Raw genomic sequence first — 17,319 nt, forward strand, 5'->3', positions numbered from 1 at the left:
AATAACAAGCTTCTTCTCTCCATCTTCCTTAGCACCGCAGGATGTTCTTCCCCTCCAACCACCCCACCACCACCAGGATGGTCCCTCCTAAAACCTCAGGGGGTTGGCTGCACCCCTGCCTTCATCTTCAGGCAGGAAATACTGAATCTGTACCCTCGGACTGCTATTTATGGATGGGGCCTATGCCAAATACTACCATATATATATATAGCTTGCTGGGTCATAAATAAATGGATGAATTGTTACAATATCTTGTCCGAGTCTTTCTGGTAGAACTTAAGCCCTTTTGACATTTTGCCTGATGAGGCTATATTAACAAAAATAGACTCCCAAGACAGCTCATTATGGAGCTGCTGGACCTTCTCAGACCTGCGCTTGCCAGGCTAACACCGCAGAATTATGCTTTAAGCCCTGAAGTCCAGCTGCTTGCAGCGCTAAGGTTTTTTTTTTTTTTTTTGCTACAGAGAGCTTCATCGAGGTCGTGGGAGGGGGCTACGGCCTAAGCTAGGTGCCATTTTATATGTTGCTTCCTACTTTTATTGAAAGTATAAACCAATTGCAATCAATACCGCATTAAACAGAAGTAACTGCATCTGCTTGCCAATCAATTCTGATTGTAAATGTCACAAGGTGACGATCTTTAGGGGCGGAACCAAAATTCGGGAAGTTTGGTTCCGCCCGGAAGTGTTTCCGCCCGGACCGGAAAAACAGAACACCGGAACTTCCGGTAGCGCCGTAAGAGGGAAAATCCATAGACAGTAAAAGAAATGGACACAGCGATCCCATTGGAAATCAAATGAAACAAATGAAGCCCATTTTTAGCGTTTTTTTGCACTTCCGTTTCTGACGCGCAGACTCAAACGAAGCTTGACGACGTCAGCAACCTGTCTGACAGATGTAAATCCTCTAGTAGCTGTGCGTGCAAACTGCCATCGTTAATCTTGCAGAGACGGCGAGCTTGAGCGGGAAGTTCTTTGGCGTGAGTGAGCAGGAGTAAGTATTCTGATTAATTATTTTGTATAGTATTTCAAAATGTAACGCCAGTACGCCATATTAAGTTAATTGCCTGCGAGCTTCTCCTCCTGTCTGTACGGTAATGCGACAGAGAGACGAGTGGTTATGACGCAATCGTTAGCCTATTTTTTACAAAAACTGTTTATATGGGGCCATAATGTAACATAGAAGGTAATGGAGCCCTTTATACATTGTCGTGTATCTTTAGAAATAAATAATGGACAAACGGAGTCTTTAAACGCCTCAGATGTAAAGTTATTCGCTGTCAAAGTGACGCCAAAATGAATGGGAGTAAATGGGAATGCTAACGCAAGTGAAGTTCTGCTACAAGATGGCGGCACCCGGCCGACTTCAACTTCTGGTCGACTTCCTTGCCGCCTGGGAAAATCAGGGAATTCGAGGCACCTGTGCCTAGTTAGGGACAGCGGTTGGTGATTGGAGGATACGCTGGACAAGGCAGTACTTAAGGCCAAGTTATTTCACAGTCTGGGAGCTCTTTCTGGTGTGTGTGAAGCACTGTGTCGTGCCCGTCTTGGTGCGCTGCTGGTGGCTGTCTAACTCTCTCTCTCCCTCAGGCTGGAATTGTATGATTGTGAAGACATCGCGAACCTTAAAGGTTGAGAAGTGAACGGATTATACGGCGAATTGAGACGACGTGCAAAAGGGGATTGGAAGCGGCATTGATGTGAGTACTAAGAGCAAGCCGAAAGTGCCCTGTATATTGACCTGGCGTTGTGTAGATCTCTCCAGGAGGAGGAGGGCGGCCCTACCCCTAATATAGCGTGGTGGGAGAGCCGAAGGAATACTTATTGAAGTAGTCACAACGACGACATCACTAGCTAGGCCGCATATTCCATCGCCAGATCCGAACCAATTGAAGTGAAGGAAGACGGGTGTCCTTTTCGTACACTGAGTGTGGTGGGTGAGTCTTCGTGCTGTGAAAACCTATAATTTTGACGTGGTGCTGTATATTGCTGTGGGTTGCTGTGTATTGCCGTGTGTCCTGTCAGATAAACCCCCGCCTTCACGCACTTCGTCGCGGGAGGACAAGGAGACTGCTGGTTCTAGCCTAGTTCAGTACAGTATATGTTGTGAGCGTGCTTCAGATCTCCGGAGATAGCACGGTACGCTGTGTTCAGCCCAGAGGTGGGAGCTATTCAAAGCAAACTAACTGTGCTTTGTGTCCAATCTGATACCTGTGGAGAGAAAAGGAAAGAGAGAGTGAGTAACGCAAGGAGAAACAGAGGAAACCTGTACTTACAGTACGCTGTGTTCAGCCCAGAGGTGAGAGTCATTCAAAGCAAACTAACTGTGCTATTGTGCCCAAGTTGATACCTGTGGAGAGAAAAGGAGAGAGAGTGAATAACACGAGGAGGAATAGAGCGAACCCTGTACTTACAGTACGTTGTGTCCAGCCCAGAGGTGAAAGCCATCCAAAGCAGAGTAACTGTGTTTTGTGTCCAAGTTGATACCTGTAGAGAGGAGGAGAGAGAGTGGATAACGCGAGGAGAAATAGAGCGAAACCTGTACTTACAGTACGCTGTGTCCAGCCCAGAGGTGAGAGCCATTCAAAGCAAACTAACTGTGCTATTGTGCCCAAGTTGATACCTGTGGAGAGAAAAGGAGGGAGAGTGGGTAACACGAGGAGAGACCGAGGAAACCTGTACTTACGCCGCTGCCTGTGGAGAAAGAGAAAGCGAGTGAGCACCCAAGGAACGAACTGTGTGAACCAGTACTTACTGTGAGCTGCAATCAGCGAAGAGGTGAGAGCAAAACCAAGCCGAATTAACTGTGCCTTTGTGTCCCAGCCGTTGCCTGTGGAGGAAGAGAAAGAGAGTGAGCACCCCGAGAACGAACTGTGTGAACCAGTACTTACCGTGAGTTGTATTCAGCGAAGAGGAGGAAGAAGGAGGGCGCTACGGATACCTAAGACCCTGGCCGGGCCCCGAGTCCCACGCCCCGGATCCCCGTGGCCCCCTTGCTCCCTGACCTCTTCCCGGCCATAGCCCATCTGGAGGGCCGAGTCAGAGTTTAGTTTTAATTGCCCTTTCCCTATTCCCCAAGCTATTTTTAAATATTTAAATAAAGATTGTTTTATCACTTACTTGTTCTCGTGTTGTTTGGCCATTGGGTTGGCTTTGGGGACCTCCTCGAGGTGGAAGTTGAGAAGGGGTGTGGCTTAGTCAAAGCATAGCCCGCCCCTGGGTGTGACAAAGTACCTTACCATTAATATAAAAGTGTATTATATAATGTTTATAAGTCGTTAAACCCATGTCAAGAAGCGCACAAGTGGCACAACGGGATAAGGAGGGTGGATGATTAGCGAGGGATACCCGGTTCATCTACCCGTCACAACATATCGTGTGAACATATTACTGACCATTTGATAATTTAATTTATAGTCTATATTTTACTGATAACTTAAAATATGTTAAAATAAATGTTACTGTAATAATTTGAGGAATGTTTCATTTGCACAGAACGTGTCATAGCAACCCTCTACATTGCGAGTACATCACTCGCATATGCTACTAAATCTTCCTTCTGGCAACTAAATGATGTCTAATATTAGCCAATGGCTAATAAATTCTCAGATTTTAGTCACCATTGTGTGAGTTGGAGGCTAAGTATAAGTTTAGCTCAGATAAATGTTCACTCGCCGAACACTCTCTGACTGAGCGCTTTAAAGTTTCACTCTCAGTCAGGCGATCTGTGTGGTTCAGTTCATCTCAATGGATGCACAGCGCACCTGTGTTTAATGTACCTCTAGTGTGAAGGCTCACAGATTGCTGTCGCTTTCTCTCACACACACACAGAGACCGAGAGAGAGAATTGACGCACTACATTTAAACTATTATTGGTTGTATTTTCCTGTCAAAATAGTGGCATATCTATGGAAGTCTTCAGCTTTTAAAAATAGCTGGGTTTTCCGATAACGTTAGTGTGTGGAGTTAATGCGCAAATGGCAGTCTCATTGGCTGGCGCTGACCTATTATCGTTCGTTTTGATTTCAGCAAATCAGTTCGAAAGAATGCACAAAACCTGATTAATATTCATGAATCCAGCAGCTAATTAATACTTAGTAGTGTTTTTATAGTTCTTCTTATTAGAATTCGTATCAATATTATCTTATCAGTATTCTTGATAGTTTTTCTCACCTCCTTTTTTTTTACAGAATCACTGAATGACAAAAAAACACCTCCACCATTCCAGTTAAAATGTTCAGTTAAATTGACTAATATGCATTTAAACAAGGTTATCAAGTTTACTTCTAATTACTTAAGTTCTAATTATATATCAGTCTGGTGAGTAAACTAACATATTTAATGGCCAATGGCGATTCAATTGCAGAGATGTCAGTAGAGGGTTGCATAGACTGAAACGCAGTAATTTCAGCATCTGCAATCTCAATGAGGACATAAATACATAAACAACATCACCAAAACTTCCCTGAGTCACTTCACAAGCATTTTACCATTTCATTTGAGTAAAACCAGTGTCAGTGTCAAGGTATTCACGGCAACCCGTCAAAATAAGTTAATTTTTACACGAAAACATTGTGCTAGAAATATGACTATTATTTAGTAGAATGTATGTGATACTGCTACTACTGTTGAAAAAATTAATAAAACTTTTTAAAGAAATAAATCACACAATATTTCTTCCATGTTTTAATTTTAATAGCAAATCCTTTATTTACCAAAAAATAGAATGTTCAAATTTCATTAATTAAAAGAAAAATTAAATTTGGGTGAAACTTGTTTACTTAACTTGTTTTTTGTAAAAAAAAAAAAAAAAAACTTTAATCACAATTTTAAATAAGTATAAAGAATGGCATTGGTTTTATTTTTAGTGATAAAAAGTTTTTTTTTGTTTTTTTTTTATTAGCATATTTTGTTGGATGAACATTGCTCAATTTCAGGCCATAAGCGATCACTGTCATTTTGTTCATTCACTAAACAAGGCTTAACTTGTGACCAATGATACCATCTATCTGTTCCTACACCCTTCCCTTTAAGGCACACACTTGTATCTGTTATTAAAAGGATCTCATATGGTCCTTCCCACCTAGGCTCTAAACCTTTCCTAGAAATTCGTTTGACCATAACAAAACTACTTAACTCGGGAATGGGTGGAATGTCAGTAGTGGTGTGTTTTTCATCCCACTGCTGCTGAGCTACTCGCACCTTCTGGATGTTTCTTTGGTAGCTCTCTCCAGCATAGTGAGATATCTTCTTAACTTTTAGACAGTCACATGGATGGCTCCCTGTCAAGGCAAGAATGAAATTATAACTGGATCTCTGTCTCTCAAACAAAAAAAAAAACAGCTATACAATTTTTAAAAGGAGGGATCAACTGTATTTGTTCATATTACACTCAGCTACATCAATAAAGATTTATCTCAAACATGTTTGCCAGTTAAGTTCGTTTTTATGCAAACATAACATATCCAAAACCAACACTTGTCAATACAGTTCTATTCTACAAAGATTTCCATTGACACTATAAATGAATAACCAATATTAAATGGCAGACCTTCTCAAATCAAATCAATACAATGACCAAAAACAAAAAAGAAATAAAACAAACAACAATAGTAGAAATCAAACATTAACCCAAGGTAAAATAAACCACAGAAACCCTTATAATTGGAAAGAATACTTATTGTTGTGATAAAGTCCGGATACATAACATGAAGTGTTCCATAGGCCCAGGCACATCAGTCTCTGCTTCATTGATAGCACCTCCACATTATTCCCATAGCATGAGTTGATGAATAAGGAACAGGAAGCCCATAAAGGCAGGAAATCCTTAATTGAGCAACAAACAACCAAGTTTCTCAATAAGGATGATCTCCCAGGGCAGAGAAGGAACACAAGGCACACCATGCGGACCTCTATCTCAATCTACTACTTCCTCAGATTTTATAGCACCCATGGAGCACACTATGACCCCCTGGTGGTGAGAAAGAAAACTACACCCATTAAAACCATGTCCAGTTCATGACACTGTAACATACCCTTCCCCTCATTGGAAGGCTTAACATAACCATGGAAAGGCTTCAGATTCTGTACTTGAAAAGTGTCTGGATGGTTAGGGTAAACCAAGAATTCAACAGAACAATTAACTGGACCCAAACACTTCAGAATTTTGGCTGGACCTTTCCACTTGGAAGCTAGTGTAGACATGAAACCTTCACTGGCTCCCCAACTTGATACTTAGCATGTTTTCTCTGAAGGTTATAATAATGCCCTTGCTTCCTTTGAGCTTGCTCCACATTCTCTCTCACCGACTTCAGTAGGTTCTCATATCGTTCCAGTACTGCATAAGCAAGGTTACTGGGGTCAGGTGGACTTGACAGAGCTCGCTCTACTGGTCCCTTCAGCTTTCGCCCTAAAGCGATTTCGGCAGGTGTAAATCTGTGCTTTCATGCCAGGCTGTATTAATGGCAAATCGGAAATTCCGCAAACCATCGATCTCAATGACGATGATGTTCATTCACGTAGGAGGCTATCATAGTTTTAAGCGTATGGTTAATATGCTCTGTGAGATTAGTTTGAGGATGACTGGCAGTGGTAAGTTTTTGGGTTACTCCCCATTGTCACCTTTATTTATATAGCGCTTTAAGCAAAACACATTGCGTCAAAGCAACTGAACAATATTCATTAGGAAAACAGTGTGTCAATAATGCAAAATTACATTTAAAGGCAGTTCATCATTGAATTCAGTGATATGATCTCTGTTCAGTTAAATAGTGTCTGTGCATTTATTTGCAATCAAGTCAGTGATATCGCTGTAGATGAAGTGACCCCAACTAAGCAAGCCAGGACGTTTGGCAAGGAACCAAAACTCCATCGGTGACAGAATGGAGAAAAAAACCTTGAGAAAAACCAGGCTCAGTTGGGGGGCCAGTTCTCCTCTGACCAGACGAAACCAGTAGTTCAATTCCAGGCTGCAGCAAAGTCAGATTGTGCAGAAGAATCATTTGTTTCCTGTGGTCTTGTCCTGGTGGTCCTCTGAGACAGGGTCTTTACAGGGGATCTGTATCTGGGGCTCTAGTTGTCCTGGTCTCTGCTGTCTTTCAGGGCTGTAGAGGTCCTTTCTAGGTGCTGATCCACCATCTGGTCTGGATATGTACTGGATCCGGGCGACTGCAGTGACCCTTTGATCTGGATACAGACTGGATCTGGTGGCTACGGTGACCTCGGAATAAGAGAGAAGCAGACAAATATTAGCGTAGATGCCATTCTTCTAATGATGTAGCAAGTACATAGGGTGTTATGAGAAGTGTTTCCGGTTCCGGTTTACCTAATTAATGCAGCCTAAAAATCCTTTAACGGATTTGGATATTAATAGTATATTAGTATATTATGTGTAAGCCAGGTTAAAGAGATGGGTCTTTAATCTAGATTTAAACTGCAAGAGTGTGTCTGCCTCCCGAACAATGTTAGGTAGGTTATTCCAGAGTTTAGGCGCCAAATAGGAAAAGGATCTGCCGCCCGCAGTTGATTTTGATTTTCTAGGTATTATCAAATTGCCTGAGTTTTGTTAACGTAGCATACATAGATAATTATAATGTAAAAGGAGCTCATTCAAATACTGAGGTGCAAAACCATTCAGGGCTTTATAAGTAATAAGCAATATTTTAAAATCTATATGATGTTTGATAGGGAGCCAGTGCAGTGTTGACAGGACCGGGCTAATATGGTCATACTTCCTGGTTCTAGTAAGAACTCTTGCTGCTGCATTTTGGACTAGCTGTAGTTTGTTTACTAAGCATGCAGAACAACCACCAAATAAAGCATTACAATAATCTAACCTTGAGGTAATAAATGCACGGATTAACATTTCTGCATTTGACATTGAGAGCATAGGCCGTAATTTAGATATATTTTTGAGATGGAAAAATGCAGCTTTACAAACACTAGAAAAGTGGCTTTCTAAGGAATGATTGCGATCAAATAGCACACCTAGGTTCCTAACTGATGACAAAGAATTGACAGAGGAACCATCAAGTCTTAGACAGTGTTCTAGGTTATTACAAGCAGAGTTTTTAGGTCCTATAATTAACACCTCTGGGGTTTTTTTCAGAATTTAGCAGTAAGAAATTACACGTCATCCAGTTTTTTATATCGACTATGCATTCCATTAGTTTTTCAAATTGGTGTGTTTCACCAGGCAGTGAAGAAATATAGAGCTGAGTATCATCAGCATAACAGTGAAAGCTAACATCATGTTTCCTGATGATTTCTCCCAAGGGGTAACATATAAAGCGTGAAGAGTAGCTGCCCTAGTACTGAGCCTTGAGGTACTCCATACTGCACTTGTGATTGATATGATACATCTTCATTCACTGCTACGAACTGATGGCGGTCATATAAGTATGATTTAAACCATGCTAATGCACTTCCATTGATGCCAACAAAGTGTTCAAGTCTATGCAAAAGAATGTTGTGGTCAATTGTGTCAAACACAGCACTAAGATCCAATAAAACTAAGAGAGAGATACACCCACGATCAGATAAGAGCAGATCATTTGTAACTCTAAGGAGAGCAGTCTCAGTACTATGATACGGTCTAAATCCTGACTGGAAATCCTCACATATACCATTTTTCTCTAAGAAGGAATATAATTGTGAGGATACCACCTTTTCTAGTATCTTGGACAGAAAAGGGAGATTCGAGATTGGTCTATAATTAACTAGTTCTTTGTGGTCAAGTTGTGTTATTTTGATGAGAGGCTTAATAACAGCCAGTTTGAAGGTTTTGGGGACATATCCTAATGACAATGAGGAATTAATAATAGTCAGAAGAGGATCTATGACTTCTGGAAGCACCTCTGTTAGCAGCTTAGATGGTATAGGTCTAACATACATATTGTTGGTTTAGATGATTTAACAAGTTTATACAATTCTTCCACTCCTATAGTAGAGAATGAGTGGAACTGGTCCTCAGGGGGTCTATAGTGCACTGTCTGATGTGATAATGTAGCTGACGGCTGAATGGTTGCAATTTTATCTCTAATAGTATCGATTTTAGAAGTAAAGTAGTTCATAAAGTCATTACTGCTGTGGTGTTGGGAAATGTCAACACTTGTTTAGGCTTTATTTTTCGTTAATTTAGCCACTGTATTGAATAAATACCTGGGGTTATATTGGTTTTCTTCTAGAAGAGAAGAAAAGTAATCAAATCTAGCAGTTTTTAATGCTTTTCTGTAGGATATGTTACTTTCATGCCAAGCAATACGAAATACCTCTAGTTTTGTTTTCCTCCAGCTGCGCTCCATTTTTCAGGCTGCTCTCTTTAGGGTGCGAGTATTCTCATTATACCATGGTGTCAAACTGTTTTCCTTAACCTTCCTTATGCGTCAAGGAGCAAATTTATTTAAAGTGCTAGAAAAGAGAGTCCATAGTTTCTGTTACATCATAAAGTTGTTCTGAGGTTTTGGTTATGCTAAGGAATTTGGATACATCAAGAAGATAACTTAAAAAGCAGTCTTTTTTGTCATTACTTGCATACTAAATTCAAGAGGTGCAAAGTAAACTGTGCTCCTCTATCTGAAACCAAATAGAGTGGAGTACCCCATCGAGTGAAAATCTCATTTACCAGGATATGAGCTATCTGTGGGGCTTTGGCTACATGAAGAATAAACAACTCAACCCATTTTGAGCAGAAGTCTACTATCACCAAAAGATACTCATTTTGCCTTGTACTTTTAGGAAATGGTCCCATCAGGTCAACTCCTAGCATATATCCTGGCTCTACAACTGGGGTGTTCTGCAAGTAACTAGACAACTTGGATATAGAGGGTTTATACATCTGGCACAATTGCCACTTTTTACAGTGCTTCCAAACATCTGAGTGTAGCAAAACGTGGCTCGACTAGTAGTGACTACGCCACCCCAATTTACTGGGGAAATAATCTAATAAACGGGACGCAAATCCGTTTGCTCAGGAGAGGCAGGAGACGTGAGTTTATTTACAAGCAATTTTTATTAAAGAAAACAATTAAATAACTCACAATAAAATTATTGATCCGTAAACAAAAAGACAAACAAACAAGTAAATCACTGCAGGGGCTGAGGCACCCGACAAGCAGGCTAGCTATAGCTGCACACAGCAAGGAAAACACGATTTTAAAAAGAGAAAATCACTCCACTACAAATTGTGATCAGAGATAACACAACACTGATAAATACAACAAAAAAAAGAAGATAAACAAAGTCATGAAACCAAAGAAAACACATTCAGGCCCACTCGAGCCTAAAACAGCTCGCCTGAACAGCAAACGGGATGGAATCACAGCAATCAGTTCGATTTCCTCCAAAGCAGCAGACGTGGCTCAAATAGCAAGTGGTTCTGATAGCAAGTTGTTAATATAGCTGCTCAACCTTGCTTTAAAGCGAGCAAAGAGATTTCCTAAACACAAATATTTATTAATCATCTAATTAAAACCCATTTCAGACTAAAACGAGAAACGATAAAAGAAAATGTACTCACCCTGATTTAATATCGGCGCGCACACACACGTAAATCACATGCACACAGAAATCATACGATGGGTCCGTTAGTGAGTCAATAAACAGCTGGTAAATGGTAAGCCCCGAAGGCACGCCACACTAAAACGTATTACAGATCATTCAAACAACCAAACTTCCCGAAAAGTTACGACGGTACAACATTAAAACTTACCACAATGTGAGTGTCACCGCGTAAACGTGCATGGCCTCAATGGCCGAATGTCACACTAAACAAATACAAATAAAGAAACAATGTAACACCACTTAATACTAAAATCAAAACAACCAGTTGCACAGCTGCCACACAAACCTCCACGATCTCTTGGAATGAAAACAAGGGGGCGGGTTTTCAACAATGGCGCATCCCAGGAGGCATGAACACAGAGTCTATATACGCTAAGGGCGGTACCCCATTGGCCAAATACATAATGAGGATGACGAGGCAACGAATCACTCACATCACCACATGAGCATAAACTGGGCCAATACTCCATATCCAACAATCTCAAAAGGATTTTGAGCCGACCAAAGTGACCACTCAAAGGACTGTCATGGGCATATTTCAAGTAGTCTTTACGTAAGCATTCTGGTTCCACCAATTTAATTTTCTGACTTCTCTGTCCTTTAGGGACACTGCGGAATAAAAAGCCATTCTTTACAACATAATGGATTCTTGATGGATCGATATCTGTTTGAGTGCATGCCTTATCGTCTAGTTGCTTTATTTCAGCATACTCTTTCTGCACTTTGGCAATTTCCTCCCAATCCACAGGTAGACTTGATGGTGTTACTAGTGAACTTGCAGACCTCACCTGCCGCACCATGTTCACCATCGCTTTGTCTTCCAGACTTCAGGATAATGTATTCGGGACCACATTGCATTGACCTTTGCGATATTGAACTGCAAATTTGAATTCCTGCAGCCGTATAGCCCAACGGGTCAATCTTGATGATGGTTTGGGGTGATTAAAAACCCAAGTCAATGCTGCATGATCAGTTATAACTTTAAAAGGTCTACCCTCCAAGTAGGGTCGCCACTTCTACACAGCCCACAAAACAGAACAGCACTTTTTCTCAGATACAGAGTATGCTCTTTCAGGCCCTGAAGTAAGCGTGAAGCATAAGCTACAGCGTGTTCATCTACATCCTGAGTCAAAACTGCTCCCAGTCCTTTCTCAATGGCATCTGTCTGCACCTTAAATTACTTGGTAAAGTATGGGGAAATCAGGACAGGGGTTTGAGTTAGATCATTTTTAATTATTTCAAATGCCTCTTGACAAGATTCTGTCCAAGCCCAAGTAACTCCCTCCTTTTTTAAAGAATGTAGAGGGGTTGCTTTTTCTGAAAATCCTTGTACAAATTGGTGATACCACCCAGCAAGTCCTAAAAACCGCTGCACATCCTTCAGAGACAAAAGCAGTTTTACGTATGCTTTCTGGCTCCAGTTCCACCTGCCAGTATCCACTTTTGAGATCTAATGTACTGAATATTCTTGCTCCATGTAAAGATCCCACAATGTCCTGGATTTGGGGCATCGGATAAGCATCCAAATAAGTTTTTGAGTTCAATCCACGGAAATCTATACAAAACCTAGATCCTCCATCTTTCTTGGGAACAATAACAACAGGAGAAGCCCATGGGAAGTTGTAAGGTCGAATTATATTATTGGCTAACATCTCCTTAATATCTTTGTCAATTAATTGTTGTTTCTCCATAGATACATGGTAGGCTCTCCTACGGAGAGGAATTTCATCTATAGTGTTGATGCAGTGCTTGATTACAGAAGAGTGTCCTACCACATTTGTGCAAACCATAGGCCATTCACTCATCAGCTTCTCTAAATGATTATGGAACTCTGAGGTGGCATCTGCTTGGAGGGCTAGCTGTTGAACAGCCAATGAGACTTATGATGTTACTTCTTCATTAGACAAAGCCAGATAAAAGGACACCAAGGAGTCTGAGAAGTTTCCCCTTTTGCCAGCCCAATCCTTTTCTTTCTCATTTTCATCTTGCGAGATTATGCCATACCTGGCCCTTCAGAAATCCAGCATAATCCCAGCTGAAGTTAAGAAATCCATTCCCAGAATTATTGGCATTGTCAGATCTGAATCTCTTAACCCATACAACATTAACTTTAGCTTTTTTCCTTGCAACTCACATTCCCAGTTAGACATGCCTATGAAAGAATGCATTCTGAATACAATCTGCACTGCATTTCTCCAGGATGACAACCCGTCCTTTAAACTCCTCTATTGCTGCCTGTAGGTGTGACGTGCCTCTGGGCCCGTATTATTATTATTATAATGATTGTTGGGGGTGGGGTTTGGAGTTAGTCATAATGTGAAACACCAGCAGAGTGATAAAAGGTGATGGATGTCTGACTTAAGTGTTTTTTGGTTACCCCTTTGTTGTCTGTTATTCTGGGTTGCTACTTTATTCATTTATTATTCGTTTTCTCCATGTATTCGTTTAAGTTCGGGTAGTTCGCAAGCCTGTATTTTTTAGAGTTTATATTTTGTGGTAATTATGTAGCTTATTCTTTATTTGTGGATTTTCTAAACAAAATTTCTGTAGTGGTTATTTTTATTAAGTAAATATTTTTAAATTCGCTTTTGTTATCGTTGCCTCCCTCATTTGTCGTGGCTTAGAGCCGGCCGTGACAAATATGGGAGCACGTCCAGCCATTTGTTGTAATCAAGAACACCAGTTTGTTATTATCTCTGACTCTGTGAGCAAGTATTCCACATGCGCTGTTTAGTTTGTTTGGGAGGCTTCGAGTAACAATTGATTAGGGAAGTAGCATTTGGTTTTGGTTATATTTTAAATTTGGGAAACATCGGGTAAGTTAATATTGTTGCTGTTGCATATTGATTGGAATGTAGAAGAGATGAATGTGGTAATTATTTTTTTTTTTTAGGAATTAGTTTAGTTTGTTTGCTAATTTGTCAGGTGAAGCAGAAAAGTTAAATATGACTTCCAATATTGAAGAGTTAATTCGTAATCCATCGGAAGATCTTTTAAATGAGTTTTCAAAGGATCAGTTGTTAGCACTTGCAAGTCATTATAATGTTGTGCTTTCTGTTGCTGATAAACAGTTGAAGGAAAATTTTAAAATCGTTCTTGACAGCTGCTTTGATAGAACAGAATGTTCTTGAAGAAAAACAGACGGTGTCTACTGTTCAGACAAGCAGAATGTATTTGACTTATGAGCAACAGAAAGATTTACTTTTGATAGAAAAAAAAATCAAACAGCAAAAAATTGAAGCAAGACATGATATTGATAACAAGAGGTTGGATCTTGAGCGTTATAAATTGGATTTGATAAATGCGGAGAAAATTTCTAGAGGAGCCAGAAGATCTTCTGGTGAGGGTAGTGACCAGGATCTCCTTGATTTTGATGTCACAAATTTAAACCTGGTACCCAAGTTTGTTGAAAGCGAAATTGATTCCTTTTTTTTTCTGTTTGAGCGAGTAGCTGGTACTAGATATTGGTCTGATTCAGAGCGTGTTTTGCTATTGCAATGCTTTTCACAAGAAAAGCTCAGGAGGTTTTTTCTTATCGCTAAGTACTCAGGATGTGGAAAAGTATGAATGTGTTAAATCAGTGGTTTTGAAAGCTTATGCATTGGTACCAGAAGCGTATAGACCGTGATTTAGAGGTTGGTAAAAATCTGAAAGACAAAAACATGTGGAATTTGTGAGAGAAATTCAAATTAATTTTAATTGCTGGTGTTCTGCTTCTAATGTCGACACTTTATGTGATTTAAAAGAGATGGTATTGTTAGAGCAGTTTAAAATTCAGTGCCACCCCATATTGTTACTTATGTAATTGAGACTAAAGCTTTTACAGCATATGATGCTGCAGTCCTTGCAGAGAATATGCTTTAATTCACAAAAATCGGTTTGGACCGAAGGCATTCAGAGAAATTAGACAAGAACCAGGTTGGGCTGTACATGATAAGAGTAGGGAAAGTCCTGATGTGTTTAGAGGGAAATTGTTACATTCACCTGGGGAGATTGAATTTGTTGACACATGCAATTATTGCCAGGCTAAAAGACATTGGAAAAATGAATGTCCAATGCTAAAAGCCAAAGTTCAATATTCATCAGGAAATAGAAAGCCCCAAAATATGGCTTTGGGAACTAAATCAGTAGGACTAGTGACATCCATTCATCCGTCGTTCGAACCAGCCATCGAAAGTGACTGCGGAACTTTGAATTCTAGTTTTTCTCCTTTTTTTACAGAGGGTTGTGTCTCATTAGTAGGTTCAAAAGAGAAAAAACAAGTAAAAATCCTGAGAGACACCGGTGCGACAGAATCGTTTATCTCTGAAAATGTCCAGTCTTTTTCCAGTGAATCTTATACTGGAAGTAATGTTTTGATTAGAGGAATAGGGCTGAATGTAGTATCTGTTCCTCTACATAAAGTGGTGATAGTTTCGGATCTAGTTGAGGGAGAAGTTACACTTGGGGTACGTCCCTGTTTACCAGTGGTAAGTGTAGACATTATTCTTGGAAACAATTTAGCTGGAGGCAGAGTGTGGTCCGCTGGTTCCCCAGCTTTGATAGTGTCTCCCTCTTTATTGACTTCAGAGGGGTCAGAGGATGTAAGTGCCCAGAATTTTCCAGTAGTAATTGTATCTTCTGTTGTGACTCGAGCTGGGAGTAAATCTTTATCTTGGACTCAGTTAGTTGTTAAGGAGATGGTAAGACACTGACTAAAATACCATCAGTTTTGACTATCTTGCGTAGTGATTAACACCTAGAGCCCAAGAGATCTCTGCATTTGTTACTCCGTCAGGCCTATTTTCCTATAAGGTTATGAGTTTTGGCCTGAGAAATGTTCCAGCAACGTTTCAACGATTGATGAATAGAGTTATTTTTGGCCTGGAAGGTTGTGCAGTTTATCTAGATGATGTAGTCCTCTATAGTGACACTTGGTTAGAGCATCTTATTTGGCTTAGAGCTTTGTTTGATCGTCTGGTTGCAGCTAACCTTACTGTTAATTTGAGTGAATTTGCCACTGTAATCTATCTTGGCAAGGTTGTAGGTCAGGGTCATGTATGTCCTGTTCGAGCTAAAGTGGCTGCAATTGATCAATTTCCTACTCCTACAACAAAAACAAAAAAAAAAGTTGATGAGGTTTCTTGGGATGGTTGGGTTTTGTAGGGGGTTCTGTCAGAATTTTTCTACTGTAGCAGCTCCTCTTACCAACCTGCTTCGCAATAAGATTAAATTTGAATGGTTAAGTCTCTTCTCACTGTGTCTCCAATTTTGGTAGCACCTACACTGGATAAACCCTTCAAATTGCAAGTTGATGCTAGTAATGTGGGAGCTGGAGCTGTGTTACTGCAGGCCTCAGAGGATGGTGTCGACCGTGTGGTGGGGTACTTCTCTAGAAAGTTTAATGCTTATCAACTTAACTATTCCGTTATTGAGAAAGAAGCATTAGCTCTGATTTGGGCTTTGATCCATTTTGAAGTTTATGTGGGTTCAGGTGTAGGACCATTGGTTATCTTTACTGATCACAACCCACTAACATTCCTTCATCCCTTGCAGAATCCAAACCAGCGAATCATGAGATGGTGTATCTTCCTACAAGGGTATCATCTTGACATAAGACACATCAAGGGTACCGAAAACGTGATTGCGGATGCACTATCAAGAGTATAATGTGTGACTACAAGGTTGTGTCTTCGGTTTTAGTTTTTTTCTCCTACTTGTGTCTTCTCCTAGGTGCCGAGGTGGATGAGTATTGGGGGAGATGAGTGGATTCTGGAAGATGCTGTGACATCAGAGTTATCTGGGAGTTCTGTAGTGTAGTAAATATTTGTGTGTACATCCCAGTTTAGATTGGGGGGGGGGGGGGGCTTGTTTTTGTTTTGGGTTGTAATTCTGAGTGGGGGTACACTTCAGTGTCCTTTGGCAGTCCCGATTATGGGATTGTTAAGGGTGCTGAGTTTAGTGTTTAAAGCCGCCCCGAGCTTGGCAAGCCACTGAAGACTAGATAGGCTTTAGGTAGTTTGTATTGTTTAGTTAGGAGGTTGGGATGTACCCTATTGGAATTATGTTTGTACACATATATATATTTTTCGTTTGTGTTGTATAGGGGTTTATCTTTTAAGGGGGTGTGTGTGACGTGCCTCTGGGCCTGTATTATTATTATTATAATGATTGTTGGGGGTGCGGTTTGGAGTAAATCATGATGTGAAACACCTGCAAAGAGTGAAAAAAGATCTGACTTCAATGTTTTTTTGGTTACCCCTTTGTTGTCTGTTATTCTGGGTTGCTGCTTTATTCATTATTTTATTTATTACATATTTTTATTTATTCATTATTCGTTTGCTCCATGTATTGTTTTAAGTTTGGGTAGTTTGCAGGCCTGTATTTTTTGGAGTGTATATTTTGTGGTAATTATGTATCTTATTCTTTATTTGTGGATTTTCTAAATGGAATGTTTTCCGTAGTGGTTATTTTGATTAAATAAATATTTTTTAATTTGCTTGTTCTCTTTGCCTCCCTCATTTGTCGCGGCTTAGAGCCGGCCGTGACAGTAGGGACAAGTTCAAGTCAGCTTCCTCCCTTTCATCAGGTAGTAGAGGCGTTGTAGAACGAGGTGGTGGGTCTGCATCTGCAATGGAATCATCCTCTTCAGAATTAATATACAGCTCACTCAATGTATTTATGAGTTCTTTAACAGGTTCTTTTTTCGTCACAAATGGGCCAGCTGTAAAATCAGGATTGGGCACTTCCATTTAATTAATTAAGAATGAATACAGATTTG

The 17,319-nt window shown here is 40.3% G+C and overlaps 4 long non-coding RNA genes across 4 annotated transcripts; 2 read left to right on the forward strand and 2 right to left on the reverse strand.

The window, feature by feature from the left end:
• The first annotated feature begins 2,014 nt into the window (after positions 1 to 2,014).
• Positions 2,015 to 3,118, forward strand: LOC128019395 (uncharacterized). Its single transcript, XR_008185140.1, has 2 exons — positions 2,015 to 2,160; positions 2,299 to 3,118. It is a non-coding gene; the product is annotated as an uncharacterized LOC128019395 (long non-coding RNA).
• Positions 2,087 to 2,794, reverse strand: LOC128019393 (uncharacterized). Its single transcript, XR_008185138.1, has 3 exons — positions 2,676 to 2,794; positions 2,350 to 2,403; positions 2,087 to 2,210 (listed from the first exon to the last, which is right to left on the reverse strand). It is a non-coding gene; the product is annotated as an uncharacterized LOC128019393 (long non-coding RNA).
• A 6,871-nt stretch (positions 3,119 to 9,989) lies between the features above and the next one.
• LOC128019391 (uncharacterized) lies at positions 9,990 to 10,916 on the reverse strand. Its single transcript, XR_008185136.1, has 4 exons — positions 10,846 to 10,916; positions 10,708 to 10,762; positions 10,516 to 10,634; positions 9,990 to 10,434 (listed from the first exon to the last, which is right to left on the reverse strand). It is a non-coding gene; the product is annotated as an uncharacterized LOC128019391 (long non-coding RNA).
• A 2,325-nt stretch (positions 10,917 to 13,241) lies between these two features.
• LOC128019392 (uncharacterized) lies at positions 13,242 to 17,037 on the forward strand. Its single transcript, XR_008185137.1, has 2 exons — positions 13,242 to 13,375; positions 16,095 to 17,037. It is a non-coding gene; the product is annotated as an uncharacterized LOC128019392 (long non-coding RNA).
• Positions 17,038 to 17,319: the final 282 nt, after the last annotated feature.

The sequence above is a fragment of the Carassius gibelio genome, chromosome A9, assembly GCF_023724105.1.
Source record: "Carassius gibelio isolate Cgi1373 ecotype wild population from Czech Republic chromosome A9, carGib1.2-hapl.c, whole genome shotgun sequence".
NCBI classification, from domain to species: domain Eukaryota; kingdom Metazoa; phylum Chordata; class Actinopteri; order Cypriniformes; family Cyprinidae; genus Carassius; species Carassius gibelio.